At 38.0% G+C, this 16,344-nt stretch overlaps 1 long non-coding RNA gene across 1 annotated transcript; it reads right to left on the bottom strand.

Moving 5' to 3' along the window:
• Window positions 1–9,858: 9,858 nt before the first annotated feature.
• LOC147830354 (uncharacterized) lies at window positions 9,859–16,099 on the bottom strand. The gene is made up of 4 exons (XR_015452064.1): window positions 15,868–16,099; window positions 13,207–13,276; window positions 11,723–11,794; window positions 9,859–11,397 (listed from the first exon to the last, which is right to left on the bottom strand). It is a non-coding gene; the product is annotated as an uncharacterized LOC147830354 (long non-coding RNA).
• Window positions 16,100–16,344: the final 245 nt, after the last annotated feature.

Here is a 16,344-nt window from a genome sequence, read left to right as displayed (position 1 = left end):
TGATTTAATTATAACAGATTGAATACATGTATCAAATAATAGGTACAATTATGCATCAATCAAAAATATTTACACAAAACTTCATTTTCCTCAAATAGCAAAAATTCACTGCTGCCCATTTGCTGTCATTTGCCACTCTCACTAATACACAATTACTGATTTACTTTCTGCCTCCATAATTTTTCCTTTCCTAAAAATTTCATGTAAATCAAGCCATTTAATGTGTAATTATTTGTGTCTAACTTCCATTATATAGCATGATTTTCTTTTTTTGGTACCAGGGATTGAACTCAGGACCTTGCGCTTGTGAGGCCCACATGGTGCCACTGGGCTGAATCCCCGGCCCAAGATAATATTTTTGAGGTTCATGCATCATAGTTTTCCATGTGTCAATAATTTATTCCTTGCGGAGAAAGGAATCCTTTTCCACTGTTGGTGGGAGTGTAGACAGGTACAACTGCTGTGGAAAACAGTGTGAAGATTCCTCAAAGAACTAGGACTAGGGATCCCATTTGACCCCGCTATTTCCCTTCTGGGTATCTTCCCCAAAGAATTAAAAACATCATACTACACTGATATATGCACACCCATGCTTATAGTGGCACAGTTTGTAATAGTTAAAACTTGGAAACAACGCAAATGCTCATCAACTGATGAATGGATAAAAAAGATTTTTTTTAATATAGTGGAATACTATTCCACCACAAAGAAGGATAAACTTGAGACATTTCTAGGTAAATGGATGCACCTTGAGAACATACTCTTAAGTGAAATAAATTGAACAGATGTGTAAATATCACATTGTCCCTCTGGTGTGAGAAATTGAAACTGAAAATAAGATTTAAAAAAAAATAAATATTGTGAAATAGGAAGAAATTGTTCAAAATTATACAGAATGTGAGATACTTTGTGAATAATTAAAATGTTTTATGCAAAAAAGGGTATAGTATTATTAGGAAATAAGCTGAGAGATTAGCAAATATCCTTCTTAGATCATGATACATAGTGTATTTATCATTGTTATTCTCTAATCATTTTTGTTATGAACAATTATTTTTTCCTAGAACAACAGTGTAGTGGATTAACTTTTGGGCAACTTGTGACGCCCAGCTGAACTGAATCAGCGTGATCTGGGCATGGAGGATCTACCTGAGGATTGTTGTCAATAGCCAGAAAAGGAGAACTGGAGAGGAAGATTGTGGGCTGTCTTCTGGGAGAAGCTTGCTGTGGATGGTTTTCCTGATGTGAACTGGGCTGTTCTCTTTGGAGGAGGAACTCGGGGCTTTGCTGTCGCTGGGAATGGCTGCTGTTTTCATCAGGGGAGCTCTGATCTTCACTGTGAGCATCACTTCCTGGCTCCAATGTGGATCCCTCAGCTTGGTGGCACAAATCCTTCATCTCACTAATGTAGGTTTTCTGACTTCCACCACTGGCCTTTGGGGCTCTCAGGTGCAGATCCTCAATATGGACAAGCATGAGTCATTGCCCTGGGCTCTAGGCCACTGGCTAGACTCGTGGAGGACATGGGACTCTAAGCCTTTAGCTGGACTTAGATGGGACATTACTGGTGTCCAGTCCCTCAGCTGGATCTTATGGGCCTCTAACATGCAGTAAATCTCTTGCAATCCTTTGCATTTGACTTTTTGTTAATTATCATAAAATAATCTTAGAAACTATGTGTCCTGTATTTAATGTATGCCCTTGCCAAAACCCTGACTACAACAAATATCTTTTATATTTTCTTTATTAATATCTACTTGTATTGTATTAAAATTAAGAGATTTAAAAAATAATAATTTACTCTTTTTATTGCTGAATAGTTTTCCATTGTATGAATATACCAACTTTTGCTTAATCCATTTACTATTTGGGAGACATTTGAGATATTTCCAATTTGGGGTTCTAATGAGTAATTTATATATAAACATTCACATACAAGTATTCATCTCTGTTGGGTAAATACTTTCAGTGTATTGCCCAGCCTACAATAAGTATATGTTTAACTAGTATATATGATTTAGTGAGCATACTGTCTTAGTGATTTTCCATGTCACTGGGATAAAACATACAAACACACAAAGGTTGTATAATTTAAGATCCCAGAAGTCTTTTAAGAAATGGATGCTGGCCCCACAGCAATGATTCCTTCTCTTGCTCCTCTGTTCCACCCTAACTTGCATCCCACTGTGTGCACTACAATCAACTACATGATGGCTACACTGGCTGTGGTCGTAACTGTTTACTTGATCCCTCATTGGGGTTGTTTAGAAGAAACTCATTTCCTTGCGTGTGGCTGGTAGTTCTTCCCACACACCTAGCTAAAATTGGGTGGCTTATGATCTCTTTAATTTATCATTTTTTCATGTTTTGAATTCTTTTCTTTGTTGTACCGTACTGTTTTCTGCTATGACCAGATGATTAGTCGAAAATCTGATGATCTCACTTGTAAGTTTGCCTATGTGAAAAAAAAGGCTCACTGCTTACTCTCTAGATAAAATGCAAATATGAAAACTGGCATGATTTATGATCTTGGACAGGCTACCATTTCCTAATAGGTGCAAATTCCTCTAATTAAAGAACTGTCTGCCCTCTTTACCTTTGTACACATATGGCTGTGATATTTGTGATTTGCTAGTCCTTAAATGAGCACTTATGGCTTACTTAAGAAGGTGGACTACTGCTCACCTGTGGGACAAGGGAAAGGAGTGTCCTGCTGCCCCAAAGCTCAGCTGCTCCCAGTGTCTGGAAGCAGGAGTTGGTATGACTTATAGAAATTATCTATTTAGGAAAAAAAAGTTCAGCACGCTGGAGCTATCACCTGTACAGAGGAGCATGCAAACACTTTCCCTATCCATTCTAGTTACAATGATTGAAAATGATCAAAATGATTTCTAACAAGATATATTATTTCTGGAAGTAGTCACTGCTCTCTACCTTAGGAGTCTTGTGCTTTATGCTAACATGAGGCTAATATAAATTCATTTTGTAATCAGGAGATACATATTTTCCTAAATTATTTTTCAAAATTTATGGAATTAAAATCACAGTAGGGGCTGAAATCAATTATTTTTTAAATTTTTTAAAATATATATATTTATTGGTACATTTTAGGTATAAAATACATTTACATTTATCATTGGGTGTTTGTACCAGAACATGATGCATCTTAGTTTTTATTTTTACTCCCATTACGTGTGCACCCTTCACCCCCTCCACCCTTCCCTATCTACACAGAGTTTGATTCCTTTTTTTTTCTCATAATTTTTTTCTTTCCCTTCTTCCCTTTCCCCTTTCCCTTCCACCATCCCCAAACCCTTGGACCTTTTCTTATTTCAAATTATCAATTATTCATTTTAATCATTTTCATCCTTATTGACACTTTCAATTTCTCACACTAGAGAAACTATTTGGTATTTACACATGTGTGTCCTATTTATTTCACTTAAGAGTATGGCTTCAATATGCATCCATTTAGCTATAAATGACTCTAGTTTCTCATTCTTTATGGCTGAGTAGTACTCCATTTTATTAAAAAAACCACATCTTCTTTATCCAGTTTCCAGTTGATGGGCATTTGGGCTGTTTCCAAGCTTTAGCTATTACAAATTGTGCTGCTATAAACATAGGTGCACGTATATTGCTGTGGTATGATTCTTTTAATTCTTTGGGGAAGATTCCCAGTAGAGGAATAGCTGGGTCAAATGGGACCTGTAGTCCTAGTTCTTTGAGGTATCTCCATACTGATTTCCACAGTGGTTGCACCAGTCTGCACTCCCACCAGCAATGGAGAAGGGTTCCTTTCTCCCCACAACCCTGCCAGCATTTGTTATTGGTTGATTTCTTGATAGCAGCCATTCTTTGTGGGGTGAGGTGGAATCTCAGTGTTGTTTTCATCTGCATCTCTTGAATGACCAGTGATGTTGAACATTTTTTCATATATTTACTTGCTGTTTTTACTTCTTTGTGTGAGAAATGTCTGTTCATTTCGGATGCCCATTTTTGAATTGGGTCTTTGAATTTGGGAGGTCTGATTTTTTTCAGTTCTTTATATATTCTTGATAGTAGACCTTTGTCTGAGCTACAGCTGCTAAAAATTTCTTCCCACGTTGTAGATTGTCTCTTAGCTCTGTTGGTAGTTTCTCTTGGAGTGCAGAAGCTTTTTAATATGATGAGATCCCAGTTGTTGATTCTTTGTGCTAGCTCCTGTGCTACTGAAGATTTGTTCATAAAGTCTTTTCCTATGCCAATGTCATCAAGAGTTCTACCTAACTTATCTTCCAGCAAGTTTAGTGTTTCTGACTTAATATTTAGATCTTTAATCCACTTCAATCTTAGTTTAGTGTGCAGTGATCGGTATGGGTCTAGTTTTAATTTCTGACAGGTTGAAATCCAGTTTTTCCAACACCATTTATTAAATAGGCTATCTTTCCTCCAATGAGGGTGGTTGGCTCCTTTGTCAAAGATGAGGTGACTGAGTATGTCTGGAGTTGTTTCTGCATCTTCTAATCTATTCCACTGATCTTCGAGTCTGTTTCTTTGCCAGTGCCATGCTGTTTTTATCACAGTAGCTTTGTAGTATAGTTTCAAGTTGGGGATTGTGATGCCCCCACCCATGTCTCTGTTGCCTAGAATTGCTTTTGCTATTCTAGGTCTCTTCTGTTTCAAAAAGAACTTTTGGATTGTTTTCTCTAGTTCTGTGAAGTATATTATTGGAATTTCAATTGACATTGCATTGAATCTATATAGTAGTTTTGGAAGTATGACCATTTTCACTATATTGGTTCTTCCTACCCAGGAACAAGGGATATCTTTCCATTTTCTTATATCCTCTTCTATCTCCTTCTTCAGAGTGCTGTAGTTTTCAGTGTAGAGGTCTTTTGCTTCCTTTGTTAGGTTGATTCCTAGATATTTCATTTTTTTAGATGCTATTGTAAAAGGAATTATTTCCCGAATTTCTCTCTCAATGAGTCTGCTATTTGCATATAAAAAGGCTATTGTTTTTTGAGTGTTAACCTTGTATCCAGCTACTCTATTGAATCTGTCAATTAGGTCTAGAAGACTTTTGACGAGTTTTTTGGGTCTTCTATGTAAAGTATCATATCATCAGCAAATAATGACAGTTTCACTTCTTCCTTTCCTATCTTTATTCCTTTTCTTTCTTTCTCTTTTCTAATTGCTGTGGCTAATGTTTCCAGAACAATATTGAACAGGAGTGGTGATAGTGGGCATCCTTGTCGTGTTCCTGATTTTAGTGTGAAACTTTTCAGTTTTTGGCCATTTAGTATGATGTTGGCTGTTGGTTTTTCATAGATAGCCTTAATCAGGTGGAGATCAAAACCTCCTATTCCAATTTTCTGTAGCGTTTTTATCATGAATGGGTGTTGGATTTTGTCAAATGTTTTTTCTGCATCTATTGAGGTGATCATGTGGTTTTTGTCCTTGACTCTGTTTATATAGTGTATTACATTTATTGTAAATCAATTATTTTTAATAGTAAATATTAATAGTGTTTTATTTCAACACATGCATTCAAGTGTGCACTGATCAAATCAAGGTAATTAGCATTTCTCTTTTATCATGCTTTGGAACCTTTGAACTTCTCTCTTCTAAATCTTCTTAAAATATATAACAGGCTATTTTGAACTATAATTATCCCACTGTGGTGTGGAAGACCAGAGCTTATTTCTTCTATCTAGTTGTGTATTGGTGCCTATTATCCAACTTCCTTTTGCCCTCCTCCACTTCCCAGTGTTCCCAAATCACTATTCAGCCTGACTTTTTACAGCTTTTGCATATGAGCAAGAACATAAAGTATTTGTCTTTCTCATGACAGTATATTTGACAGAATTATACACTAATAAGATTTATAAATAATAATCACTATTAGAAATGTATTCCTTCTATTTGAACTTTGAAAAAATACCACATTCAAAATATTCTTACTCATTGCATTTCGAAAAAAAACCCGGACTCTTTTTTTTTTTTTTTTTGGTACCAGGGATCGAACTCAGGTCCTCGCGCTTGCACAGCAGGCAGCGAAACCACTGAGCTAAATCTCTGGCCCAAAAACCGGACTCTTAAAGAGGCAAGAATATGACAACAGGTCATCTTTGAACTATAATTTTTTCAGTTCTGTAGTTCACATAAAGGTATGTGATTATGGTTTCTTCTTGCATACAGCAAATTTTATAAATGGTCTACTGAAGATTCTCAGTTGGATATGGTATAAACATAAAACTCATTTCAAGAACTTTTTCCTCCCCACCTGCACTATACTTATTATTTCTTTTCTTGCCGAGTATTCTGGATCTTACCAACATCTTCACCAGATTTTTTAACTTCTCATCATTGTAGGTATTAGCTCATTCTTTTGTAGGTATTTGCAAATTATCTGAGATTCTCCTATCTTTGGTGTAGTTTGTTTCATGTCCTTGATCTGGGTGAACTTGGAACTGATTGGAACCAGAGAATCACAGAAATAGTTGCCATGTGATTTCTAAGATGAGGTCATAAAACACCAGTAGATATTTGTTCTTGGAATTCTGAGCTATATAATAAATCAAACAAGCTGGAGGATGCCATGCTGTGAGGAAGCTCAAGTAACATAGGCCATTTGTAAGCACTCTGGTCAAAGCTGAGCCACTGAATCATCTCAAAAGAAGTAGCAGATATATTATGAAAAAAATGTCTCCAGATGAATCTAACTTCTACTTTTCTAGTCTTGTCAGTGGACCATCATCCCTGTTATGCTTGCCTGAATTCTTGACCCACAGTGGGAAAGATAATTAAGTGCTATTATTTTAGTGGGCATCACTAAGATCGTATATAAGACTCAGTTCTGTTCATTTTAAAATTTGAAATTTGACATCTCCTCTCCCTGGCTCTGGCAGAATCTATGTCTTTCTCTATGACCTGGAGAAATGGAGACATGTTCTTCTCTCCACACTTTTCCCCATTTCTGGTATCTTGTATTTCCCCCTGGTGTTAGCCAGTGGGCAGTGGAAAGGGAGTGGAAGCTGGTCTCCATACATGAGATGGGGGTAAACTGCTGGCCTCTCTTTGGTTGAATGTCAACTTCTCCGGCCAACACTGATTGGTCAGCAGTGCCTCCTATGTAATGGGTATATCTACATGCTGCTTTCTTGTGGTAAGGCTGTGATAAAGCTGTTAGGAGGGCTAGGCAGATCCTTTACCCTTTCTATTGCCACCATCGCCAATTGCTACCACTAGTGTTCTAGCCTACAGACTCTCAACTTGTAGTATATTAAGAGTCACTTGGGGGAGATTTACAATTTCTTAGTACCTAGGCTGTACCCAAGACCAATGGCAGTAGCTTCTCCTAATCCACAGTTTTGCTATGATTTCAAGTACCTGCACTCACCCATGGTCTGAAAATGTTAAATGGAAAATTTCAGAAATAAGAAAGGCATCAGTTTTTTTTCTTTTTGGAAAGTGCTCGACATTCTATTAAATTTGAAAAACCTTACATTTGTGATACACTAAGAAATAGCAATGCTGCTTCTCAAAGGATGTATCCTTTAGCATTGGGTTATGGGTTTAGAAGTTGTGGAGCCTCTGCTATTTTCCTTTGGAGAAATTCATGCATTCACAGTCCTGGCTTTGAACAGAGGATGTGCATGTCAGTATCTTCTTCTCCACCAAAGTGGTTCTTGATGATTTTCAGAGCAGCCCAGCTAAGCTGACAGTTCTTGTGAAGTAGTAAAGCCTCGATTCTATCGATCCCACCAAGTTCTTCCATCAGAAGACACAAGCTTTTCTTATCACTCAGCTTCTGCACAGCCTGGAGGACATAAGAGATGACATTGAGAATGATGAGGATGATCTTCACATCTGGGACAGTGAGCAGATTCAACAGCGGCCCCAGGACTCCAAAGTGAATGAGCTGGAACAACTGGTCTGAGGAGGCCCCCCTTGCGAAGTTAGCCACTCTCCAGACAGCTTCTTTTTGGACTTTGTATTTTCCATTTCTTAGCAGAGCCACCAAAGGAAGTAGCAAATTATGAGTGATCAGCTCCTGGATACGTTGGTGGGGCCCAGTGGCCACGTTGCTCAGGCGCCAGGTTGCCTCCTTCTGGATGGACCTGAGGTGTTGTAGGAGCTGGGGCAGCACTTTCAGCATAGAAAGGTATCAGTTTTAAATTGCACACTCTTCCAAGTGGCAGGATCAAATCTCATATCATCCTGGTCCATCCTGACAAAATACAATTCATCCTCGTGTTTAGTATGTCCACACTCTGTAACAGGTGCTACCCACTTGTTAGTCTCTTAGTTCCCTTAGCAGCTGTCGAGGCTGTCAAATCAATCTTACTGTATCACATTGCTTGTGTTCAAGTAACCCTTATACTATCTAATAATGGCCCCAAGTTGCAAGAGTAGTGATGTTGGCAACTTGAATATGCCAAAGAAAAGCCATAAAGGGGCTTCAATGGAGTAAAAAGGTGAGAACTCTCAACTAATTAAGAAAACAAAAAAGATCATATGTGAGATGTCGATTGCTGAGATGTGCAGTAAGAATGTATCTTTTGTCCATGAATGAAAAAGAAATTTGTACAAGTTGCATTTATCATCTTCATGTTACCATAAGGAAATACCCAAAGTATTTAACTTATAGAGAGAAAAAGGTTATTTTTACTCATTGTTATGGAGTTCTGGTCCAAGATTTGTGATCCCATTCTCTTTGGGCCTATGGTGAGGTTACCACATCATGGCAGGAGTGTGTGGCAGAGCAAACTGCTCACCTCATGAGGCAGGAGGCAAAGAGAAGAAAAAGAAAGAGCCCAGAGTCCTGTAGTGCCCTTCAAGGGCATGCCTCAGTGACCCAAGGACATCCCGAGAGGCTCTACCCGCTGGGATTCTACCACCTCTCAACAGCACGAACCACAAATGGATCTTGGGGGACACTTATCGAAACCCTAGCACTAGTTTTGCTGTCTTGCCTCAAACTGCAAAAGTTAGAGCCACAGTGTGTTATAAGTACTTAGGGAAGACGGAAAAGGCATTAATCTTATGTTAAGTATGCATGTCTGTAGGTAGATATGTATGTCTAGGAAAAATATACAATATATAAGCTTTGATAATCTTCAAGTTTCAGACATCTATTGAGGTCTTGAAACATATCCTCTCAAAATAAGAGTGGACTATAGTAGATCAGAATTTGATTGCAGGGGGCAGATACCAAGATATTTAAAAACAGCTAAGAAATGGGCTGGGAATTTGGCTCAGTGGTTTTCCCCTCTGCTGCGCAAGCGCAAGGACCCGAGTTCAATTCCAGATACCAAAAAAAAACCCCTCCAAAAAACAAAAAACCTTGGAAGCTCATTAGAAACACCCTCAGTTAAAGAAACAGTGATTTAATTAATGCCTATCATTTATGAACATGTATAATGTAATACGCGAGACTCTTCTACATCTATTATTTAATCCTCACAATAAACAAATACAGCAAGTCCTTTTGCTTATATCTTTAGAGCAGGACACTGATGGTCTGAGACATTGAATAGCTTTCCCAAATAGCAAAATCAGGATTGTAGGATTTTTGTCTGAACATAGAACCCATTATTATTTCTCTAAACTACCTGCCTCTCTGTTCAAGAATGTTAATATATAATTCTCAACGAAAGCATTTTTAACAATACATTGCTACTTATATTGTAAAGTAGATAAGTAAGTGAAAGTTCCTGGGTTTTCCAAAGGAAGTGAGCTTCATAAAATGTTTCCTATTTTGTCATTTTACTTGGGGTCAGTTTCTTTTAAATGTCTCTTTAATCTTCACAGTGTCCTTAGGAAGTATGAAATAAGAAAATATCTTCCTTATTTTCAAGGGCTTTATTTTCAATTTTTATTAGTATACATTTGCAGTACATAATGATTACATTCATTGTAAGGAACTGAAACATGTACATAACACATTTCAATTATTTTTTTCCATTTCCTCCGCCCTCTTTTATTTTGCCAGCATCAGATTCATTTATGTCATTATAAAGTTAGTTATCACCTATACAGGTTAACAACCAGATTAACAGGCCAAAAAGCATATAAACACATAAGACAATTATATTAAATCAAGGCACACTTTTAGATATATTGTCCATGCTGGATAACAGTAACTTTTTTTCTCCCTTTAAACTAAAGAATTACAGAACGTGATGATAACAGGAAAAGTGTTTAAAAGTCCTTAGTCTCAACTTTGATACTAATGATCTGAGTATTTTGGGGGAAGTTTCTACACAGCGCTCCTAACCATAGGATGGAGATAATACCATCCTCTTCATGGGTCATGAGAAGTAAAACAATAAAAGCTTACATATGAAGAGAATCTTAGAGCCCGGTTTGTAGGAGATATCCTATAAATATTAGCCTTTCCCCTTATCCTTCTGTAGCCCCAATTATTTCACTAACACCAAGACCCAGGAGAGAGACTGAGTATGGGTTGCAGGAGGCAGAGGTGAAGAGCCAGTCCAGTGTGGGGATAATTCTAGCATTTATATGTAAAGTGATGATGGCACAGATGTGGAACGCTCTAAACCAATATGATGTAGTGAGCATTTAAAATACATTCCCAAAGGTTAGGAGGGAGGGATCGTGAAAGACAAGAGGGTAGAGGATGGGACAGAAATTCAGGTTTCTGTTGGAAGGACCCTTGGGAAGGTGGAAGCAAATCCATGTCATAGGAGGAGATGGAATTTGGGTGCAGCATCCTGGCATGTGTTTATCCAGTGTGTCCAATTCCTGGAGGCTGTGCCTACGTGATTTGGCCTGCTGTGTACCATCACTTCTCTTTTCTCAATTATAACAACTTGTGCAATCCTTTCTTGTTTGTTTTTGTTAGGATTTCCTTCTCTTTATCTCTGGCAGGAAAAACTTATCCCTTGAGATTTCCTCCAGGACATGCTTATTTACAGTCATTACAATTTAATGAATTCTTAAGAGTTTCTTTGTGATTTATCCTTTAATTTCTTTTCATTCTTCAATGTAGTTCTTTTTTTTTTTTTTTGGCTGTTTTCTCTTGGGAGTTTTAAGTAATTTTTAAGCAATTTGGAGCTTCTATGTCTTCTTTCTAAAGCCTCTCCAAAGTACTTTCTTAAGAAGATAATGTGCATACATAATACATAGACTATGTATTTTACCACATATATGGTAACATATATACAATTTGTGCTCCCTAATTTTTTGCACCATAGCTTGTTATCATAAAGCAATAATCTGGCCTTTCTTGCTCTTCTCAATACTCAGGGGATGGTAGGCTTAATTCAGACCATTTAATCTCTTCCTCCATTTACCAGACCAGTGTCCCAGTGTCTTGCCTAGTAGCCTTTCTTGTCGCGGACTTCTACACTTTCCAGTCTTCTAACCCGCGGAAGCCAGAGGAATCGTTTTCTAGAGAGAAAGTCTAATCATATCTGTCTCATGCCTTTCTTTAGAGGGCAGCATCATCAGGTGCTGATCTGATGGCAGCGTGATCTGACCCCTACCTGTCCCACCAGCTCCATTACACATGCGCTCCTTCCTTACCTGTTGTCCTGGTCATACTTCTGACTGAGAAGTTAACTGAAGAACTGCTCTCTCCTCCCTCCCACCCTCTTCACTTGTTATTCTTCCTGTCTTGGTAAGCTCAGCCTTGCCCCATAGCTTATGTTTGTCTGCTTGATTGTCTTGGTCAGAATGATGCGGACCGGGTAATTGATAAAGAGCAGAAACTTACTTCTCACATATGTGGAGGCTGGGGAATCCAAGATCAGGGGGTGGCATCTGGTGAGGGTTTCCTTGTTGCTTCCTCACACAGTGAAAGGCGGAAGCACGGGGGACAAAGAGCAAGAGCAAGCAAGAGAAAGGCTTGTCATTTTATAATGAACCCACTTGCACAATGTAACATAAGTAATTCATCACTATAATGGTCCACCCTCTTTACATTGTTACAATGGCAATTAAATTTCAACAGGAGTTTTAGAGTGGACAAATGTTCAAGCTATCGTGGGGCCTGAACTTAAGCATGACTTTTTGCTGGGAGCCTTCCCTGCTGTCCCCTAGTTTGAATTTTATCCTTTTTATCACCTCTATTGCTGAATTTTAGCAACACACTCTTCATAACACAAAAAAGTTCATATGAAAAACTTTTCTCTGAAAACTGTATTTGAGATGCCAATACAAACTAGGTAGAGAAAACTATAGACATTTTCAAATAGAAAGGACTAATTAAGACTTACAAGAAATCTGGCGGGGAACTAATAAATTAGAGAAAGATCATGTTTCCCTGTGTCAACAGTTCTGTGTGTGATTAATTATTCATGTTTCACGGGGTCCAGAGAGAGGAAGAGAAGGAGAGAGGGAGGAGGGGAGAGAGACAGAGACATAGAGAGAGAGACTTTAAATTGTAGAGAGTAGCTATAAATCGGACTTTCAAAGGAAATCATCAAAGGTTATATGAAAGTATCTGCAGGACCTATGAACACAAATATTCTGAGAAATCAGATAAAATCTAGGGAGCTGAATCTCCAAATTTAGAGTTCCAACATGAACAAACTTACTTAAATCAGTGGAAAAAGCAAGATTAGATAAACTAGTGATTCAGAAATGTCAGAAATGTTAGAGGTTAGTAACTCGGCTAACTAAACTTAGGTAATAATATAAATGATATTGGATGTTTGTGAGTCTAATCTTCTTTAAAACTTGCATTTTTGTTATTTAAGAAACATAGCATTAAAGGAACATCATCCTGTTGTGTTTTCTTGGACTTAGTCCAAAGCTGTCTATAGGAAACAGCTTTTTGGATCAGGAAGCTGAGTTCAACGTAACACTAGCTACAAGAATGAGCAAGTACAGTTCCTCCTCTTTCCCTGAGGCAGTGTACAAGGTAAGATAAAATAATATAGTTGGTGTTTAAATTTTAAAAAATGTATTACAGTAAAAGACACATTGCCATTAATCTCCCTCAAAATACTCATCCTCACTTCAAACACACTTATCCAATTATTCTTGACACTCTCTGAAGCTGTTCTGGAAGTCCTCTTTCATCAGTGATGTGAATTGTACTGATCTGGCTGTCCTGCCCTTGATTCAAAATATTTGCCTATTTTTTTTGAGAGAGAGAGAGGGTCTCACTATGTAGTCCAGGCTGGCCTTGAACTCACAGTGATCCTCCTACTTCAGCTTCCCAAGTGCTGGGATTTCAGGCATGCACCACCTCACCTGTCCAAAATGTTGACCTTTCATGGTCATTTGACTTTGGAGAAGAGTCAGAAGTTGCACAGTGCCAGACCTGGTAAATAAGGTGGATAAGAACATAGTGTAAAGTTTTTATTTAACAGAAATTGCAATACATGGTTGATCTATGAGGGGTGATCAAAAAATAATGGTGAATGTTTAAATTTTAAAAATTTATTGCTGTAAAAGCCACAGTGCCATCAATCCCCTTCAAAATACTCAAAGTACACTCCCCACTTTGAACACACTCATTGGATCATTCTTGGTAATATGTTTGTTGTCTTTTACTGCAAGAGGTTTTCTTTCTTCTTTCTTTCTTTCTTTTTCTTTCTTTCTATCTTTCTTTCAAAATTTAAACATTTACTGTATCTTTCAGTCACCTTTTGCACCTTGAGTCAGATGGCCTGGGTCTGGGACATAGTGGAAATCAATAATCTAAAGGATTCTTCTAACATTTCTAATACTGTATTTATTAAAACCAAGCCTATGAAGAAAAAATATCCCATTTTATACACATCACAATTTGTGGTAGATATCTGTGTATTTAGCTGGAGTTTATGATGCCTGTGGCTATTTAGATATGGAACTTATTTTAAAATTAGGTGATATGTTAGGAGTCTTAAAGTTTTCCTTAGGCAGTAAGGTGGACCCCTGACCTTGTCACATCAAGGAGTTTGAAATAAACCTGAATTCCCTTTATAATTCTATTCTTCTTTCCATCACCTACTATCTGCTCTGCAAGAGAGGCTATGTTGTAGTATAATGAAATTAGCTGTTATAAACAGAACACATAGGTCAGTGCTGACACATGGAAAGTGATCAGTGGAGGGCTGCAGATGTGATTCAGTGGTTCAACACTTACTTGCCTACCATGTTGAGGCCCTGGGTTTGATACACAGCACTAGGAGAAAAGAAAAGGGAAGAAGAGGAGGGAAAGGAAGGGGAGAAGAAAGAAAGAAAGGAAAGGGAAGGGAAAGGGGGGAAAAAGAAAGAAAGAAAGAGGGAGGAAGAAAAGAAGGAAGGGAAAGAAACAGAAAGGAAGGAAGAAAGAAAGGTGGAAAGAAAAGAAGGAAAGAAAGAAAGAAAGAAGGAGGGGCCAGGAATATAGCTCAGTGGCACCACCCCTGCCTGGCAAATGCAAGACCCTGAGTTTGATCCCTGGTACAAGGAGAGAGAGAGAGAGAGAGAGAGAGAGAGAGAGAGAGAGAGAGAGACAGAGACAGAGACAGAGACAGAGACAGAGAGAGAAAATGGCTAGTGGACATTATTTGGTCTTGATATTCTTGCAGTATACTGGACCCTTTGCTGGGCTGCCTTCTAATTGTTATTATATTTACTCCTCAGAAGACCATGAGAAATAGATAACATCATCCTCATTTCTAGATGAAAAAACTGAGGTTCTGAGAACATCAGGAATTTGTATTTGAGTCTTGTTTGTTTGTTTTGTTTTGGTGGGAGGAGCAGAGTCAGCATTTAAGCCAGGTTGGTCCCAAACTGAAGTCCTTTCCTCCACTCCTCATTGCTGACTTTTGCACTTCCAAAGAAGGCCAGAGTTTTGTCCTGCAGCAGGGGTGCATCAAAAACTAGTCATCTGTTCATCCCCTAGTCATCAAGTTCTGGATTTGAATAACTTAATGAATATGCTGGAATCCACATTATATGTATTTACATACGTAACACGCATGTAAAACAGCTGTGAAAATTGTTAGAATTTTAAAAAAGCAAAAGGTAAATAAAGCCAGGAGGTTATGAAGGAAGGCTTTTCATTTGTGATTGCTGAGGAACCATTATGAAAGACCTCTAAGACCTCAGGTTTTTACAGAGGACGCCACAACCTTACACAAAAAGGACTTCTCCAAGGACATCTATCCAGCGGCTGTCTGTTCAACCATGGACTGATATCACTCTTGTTATTAACCACTGTGGTCAAAGAATATTATTTCAAAATATCTGATATAATGCTCCTGGTTTTTGTTTAAGAATTTCCCCTTGCTTCAACTTCTTTGAATACCCCCATAGTTCACTATGACATGTGTATTCCCATTACAATTCTCTGCTATTCCCAAATAAATATCAATATTCTTTGGAAAACCTTTCTGGTTATTTTCTTAATTTAGATTAACATGCTATATATTATGTATATTTATAGCTCATATACATCTTATATGTATCTTTTCCCCAACTAAAGACAAACATATATATTAATAAACCAAACTTTCTTTTTTTTTTTTTGGTACCGGGGATCAAACTCGGGTCCTTGCGCTCGTGCAGCAGGCAGTGAAACCACTGAGCTAAATCCCTGGCCCTAATGATATTCTTTTTTTTTTTTTGGACTGGGGATCGAACTCAGGTCCTTGACCTTGTGCAGCAGGCAGTGAAACCACTGAGCTAAATCCCTGGCCCCAAACTTTCATTTATCAAATTATATTATGCTGACATTTTATTATAAAACAAATGTATTCATTAAATATTCTTTGGCTATGAGATTTAACACATCATATGTAAATAGCAACAAATGCATAAACAACTATTAGGAGACAAATTTAATAATTTTTATTAACATGTTGTCTTAGTTACTTTCCTCATTGTTGAAACACAATACCTGACATGCTCAGCTTAAAGGAGGAAAGGTTTACTTTGGCTCACAGTTTGTAGAAGTTTCAGTCCACAGTCTGTTGGTTCTAAGGTAGAATGGCATGGCAGAGGGTTGTGGCAGAGGAGACTTGCTCATTGCATGGCAGCTAGGAAACAGGGAAAGAGGCATCAGGGGAGGAAGAAGGGAGACAGACCCTTCCAGGCCACGCCCCCAGTGACCCACCTCCAACTAGGCTTCACTTCCCAAATCACTTTAACTGTAAATTCATTAGTCCACTGATGAGGTATGATGTCTCCATGACCCAATCACCTCCCTCCAAACCCTACTGAGGCACAAAGGCTTTTGGGGGGGTCATCTAGGGATTAAACCATAACACGTTAAAAGATCATTGATGTAAATCTTAGACATTTTGACTTGAAACAGACCTTGAAAATCATAAGCAACTCTCAAAATTGATTTTACGTTGCAGCTGAGCTTAGTCACTTTCCCGTCACTGGGACAAAATACCCAATATCCACAATTTAACA

The sequence above is a fragment of the Heterocephalus glaber genome, unplaced genomic scaffold, assembly GCF_053883595.1.
Source record: "Heterocephalus glaber isolate CG9 unplaced genomic scaffold, H.glaber_assembly_v1.0 deba00000122, whole genome shotgun sequence".
In the NCBI taxonomy this organism is placed as follows: domain Eukaryota; kingdom Metazoa; phylum Chordata; class Mammalia; order Rodentia; family Bathyergidae; genus Heterocephalus; species Heterocephalus glaber.
The sequence above is the reverse complement of the archived record's forward strand: the minus strand, read 5'-3'. Positions and strand labels throughout refer to the sequence as shown.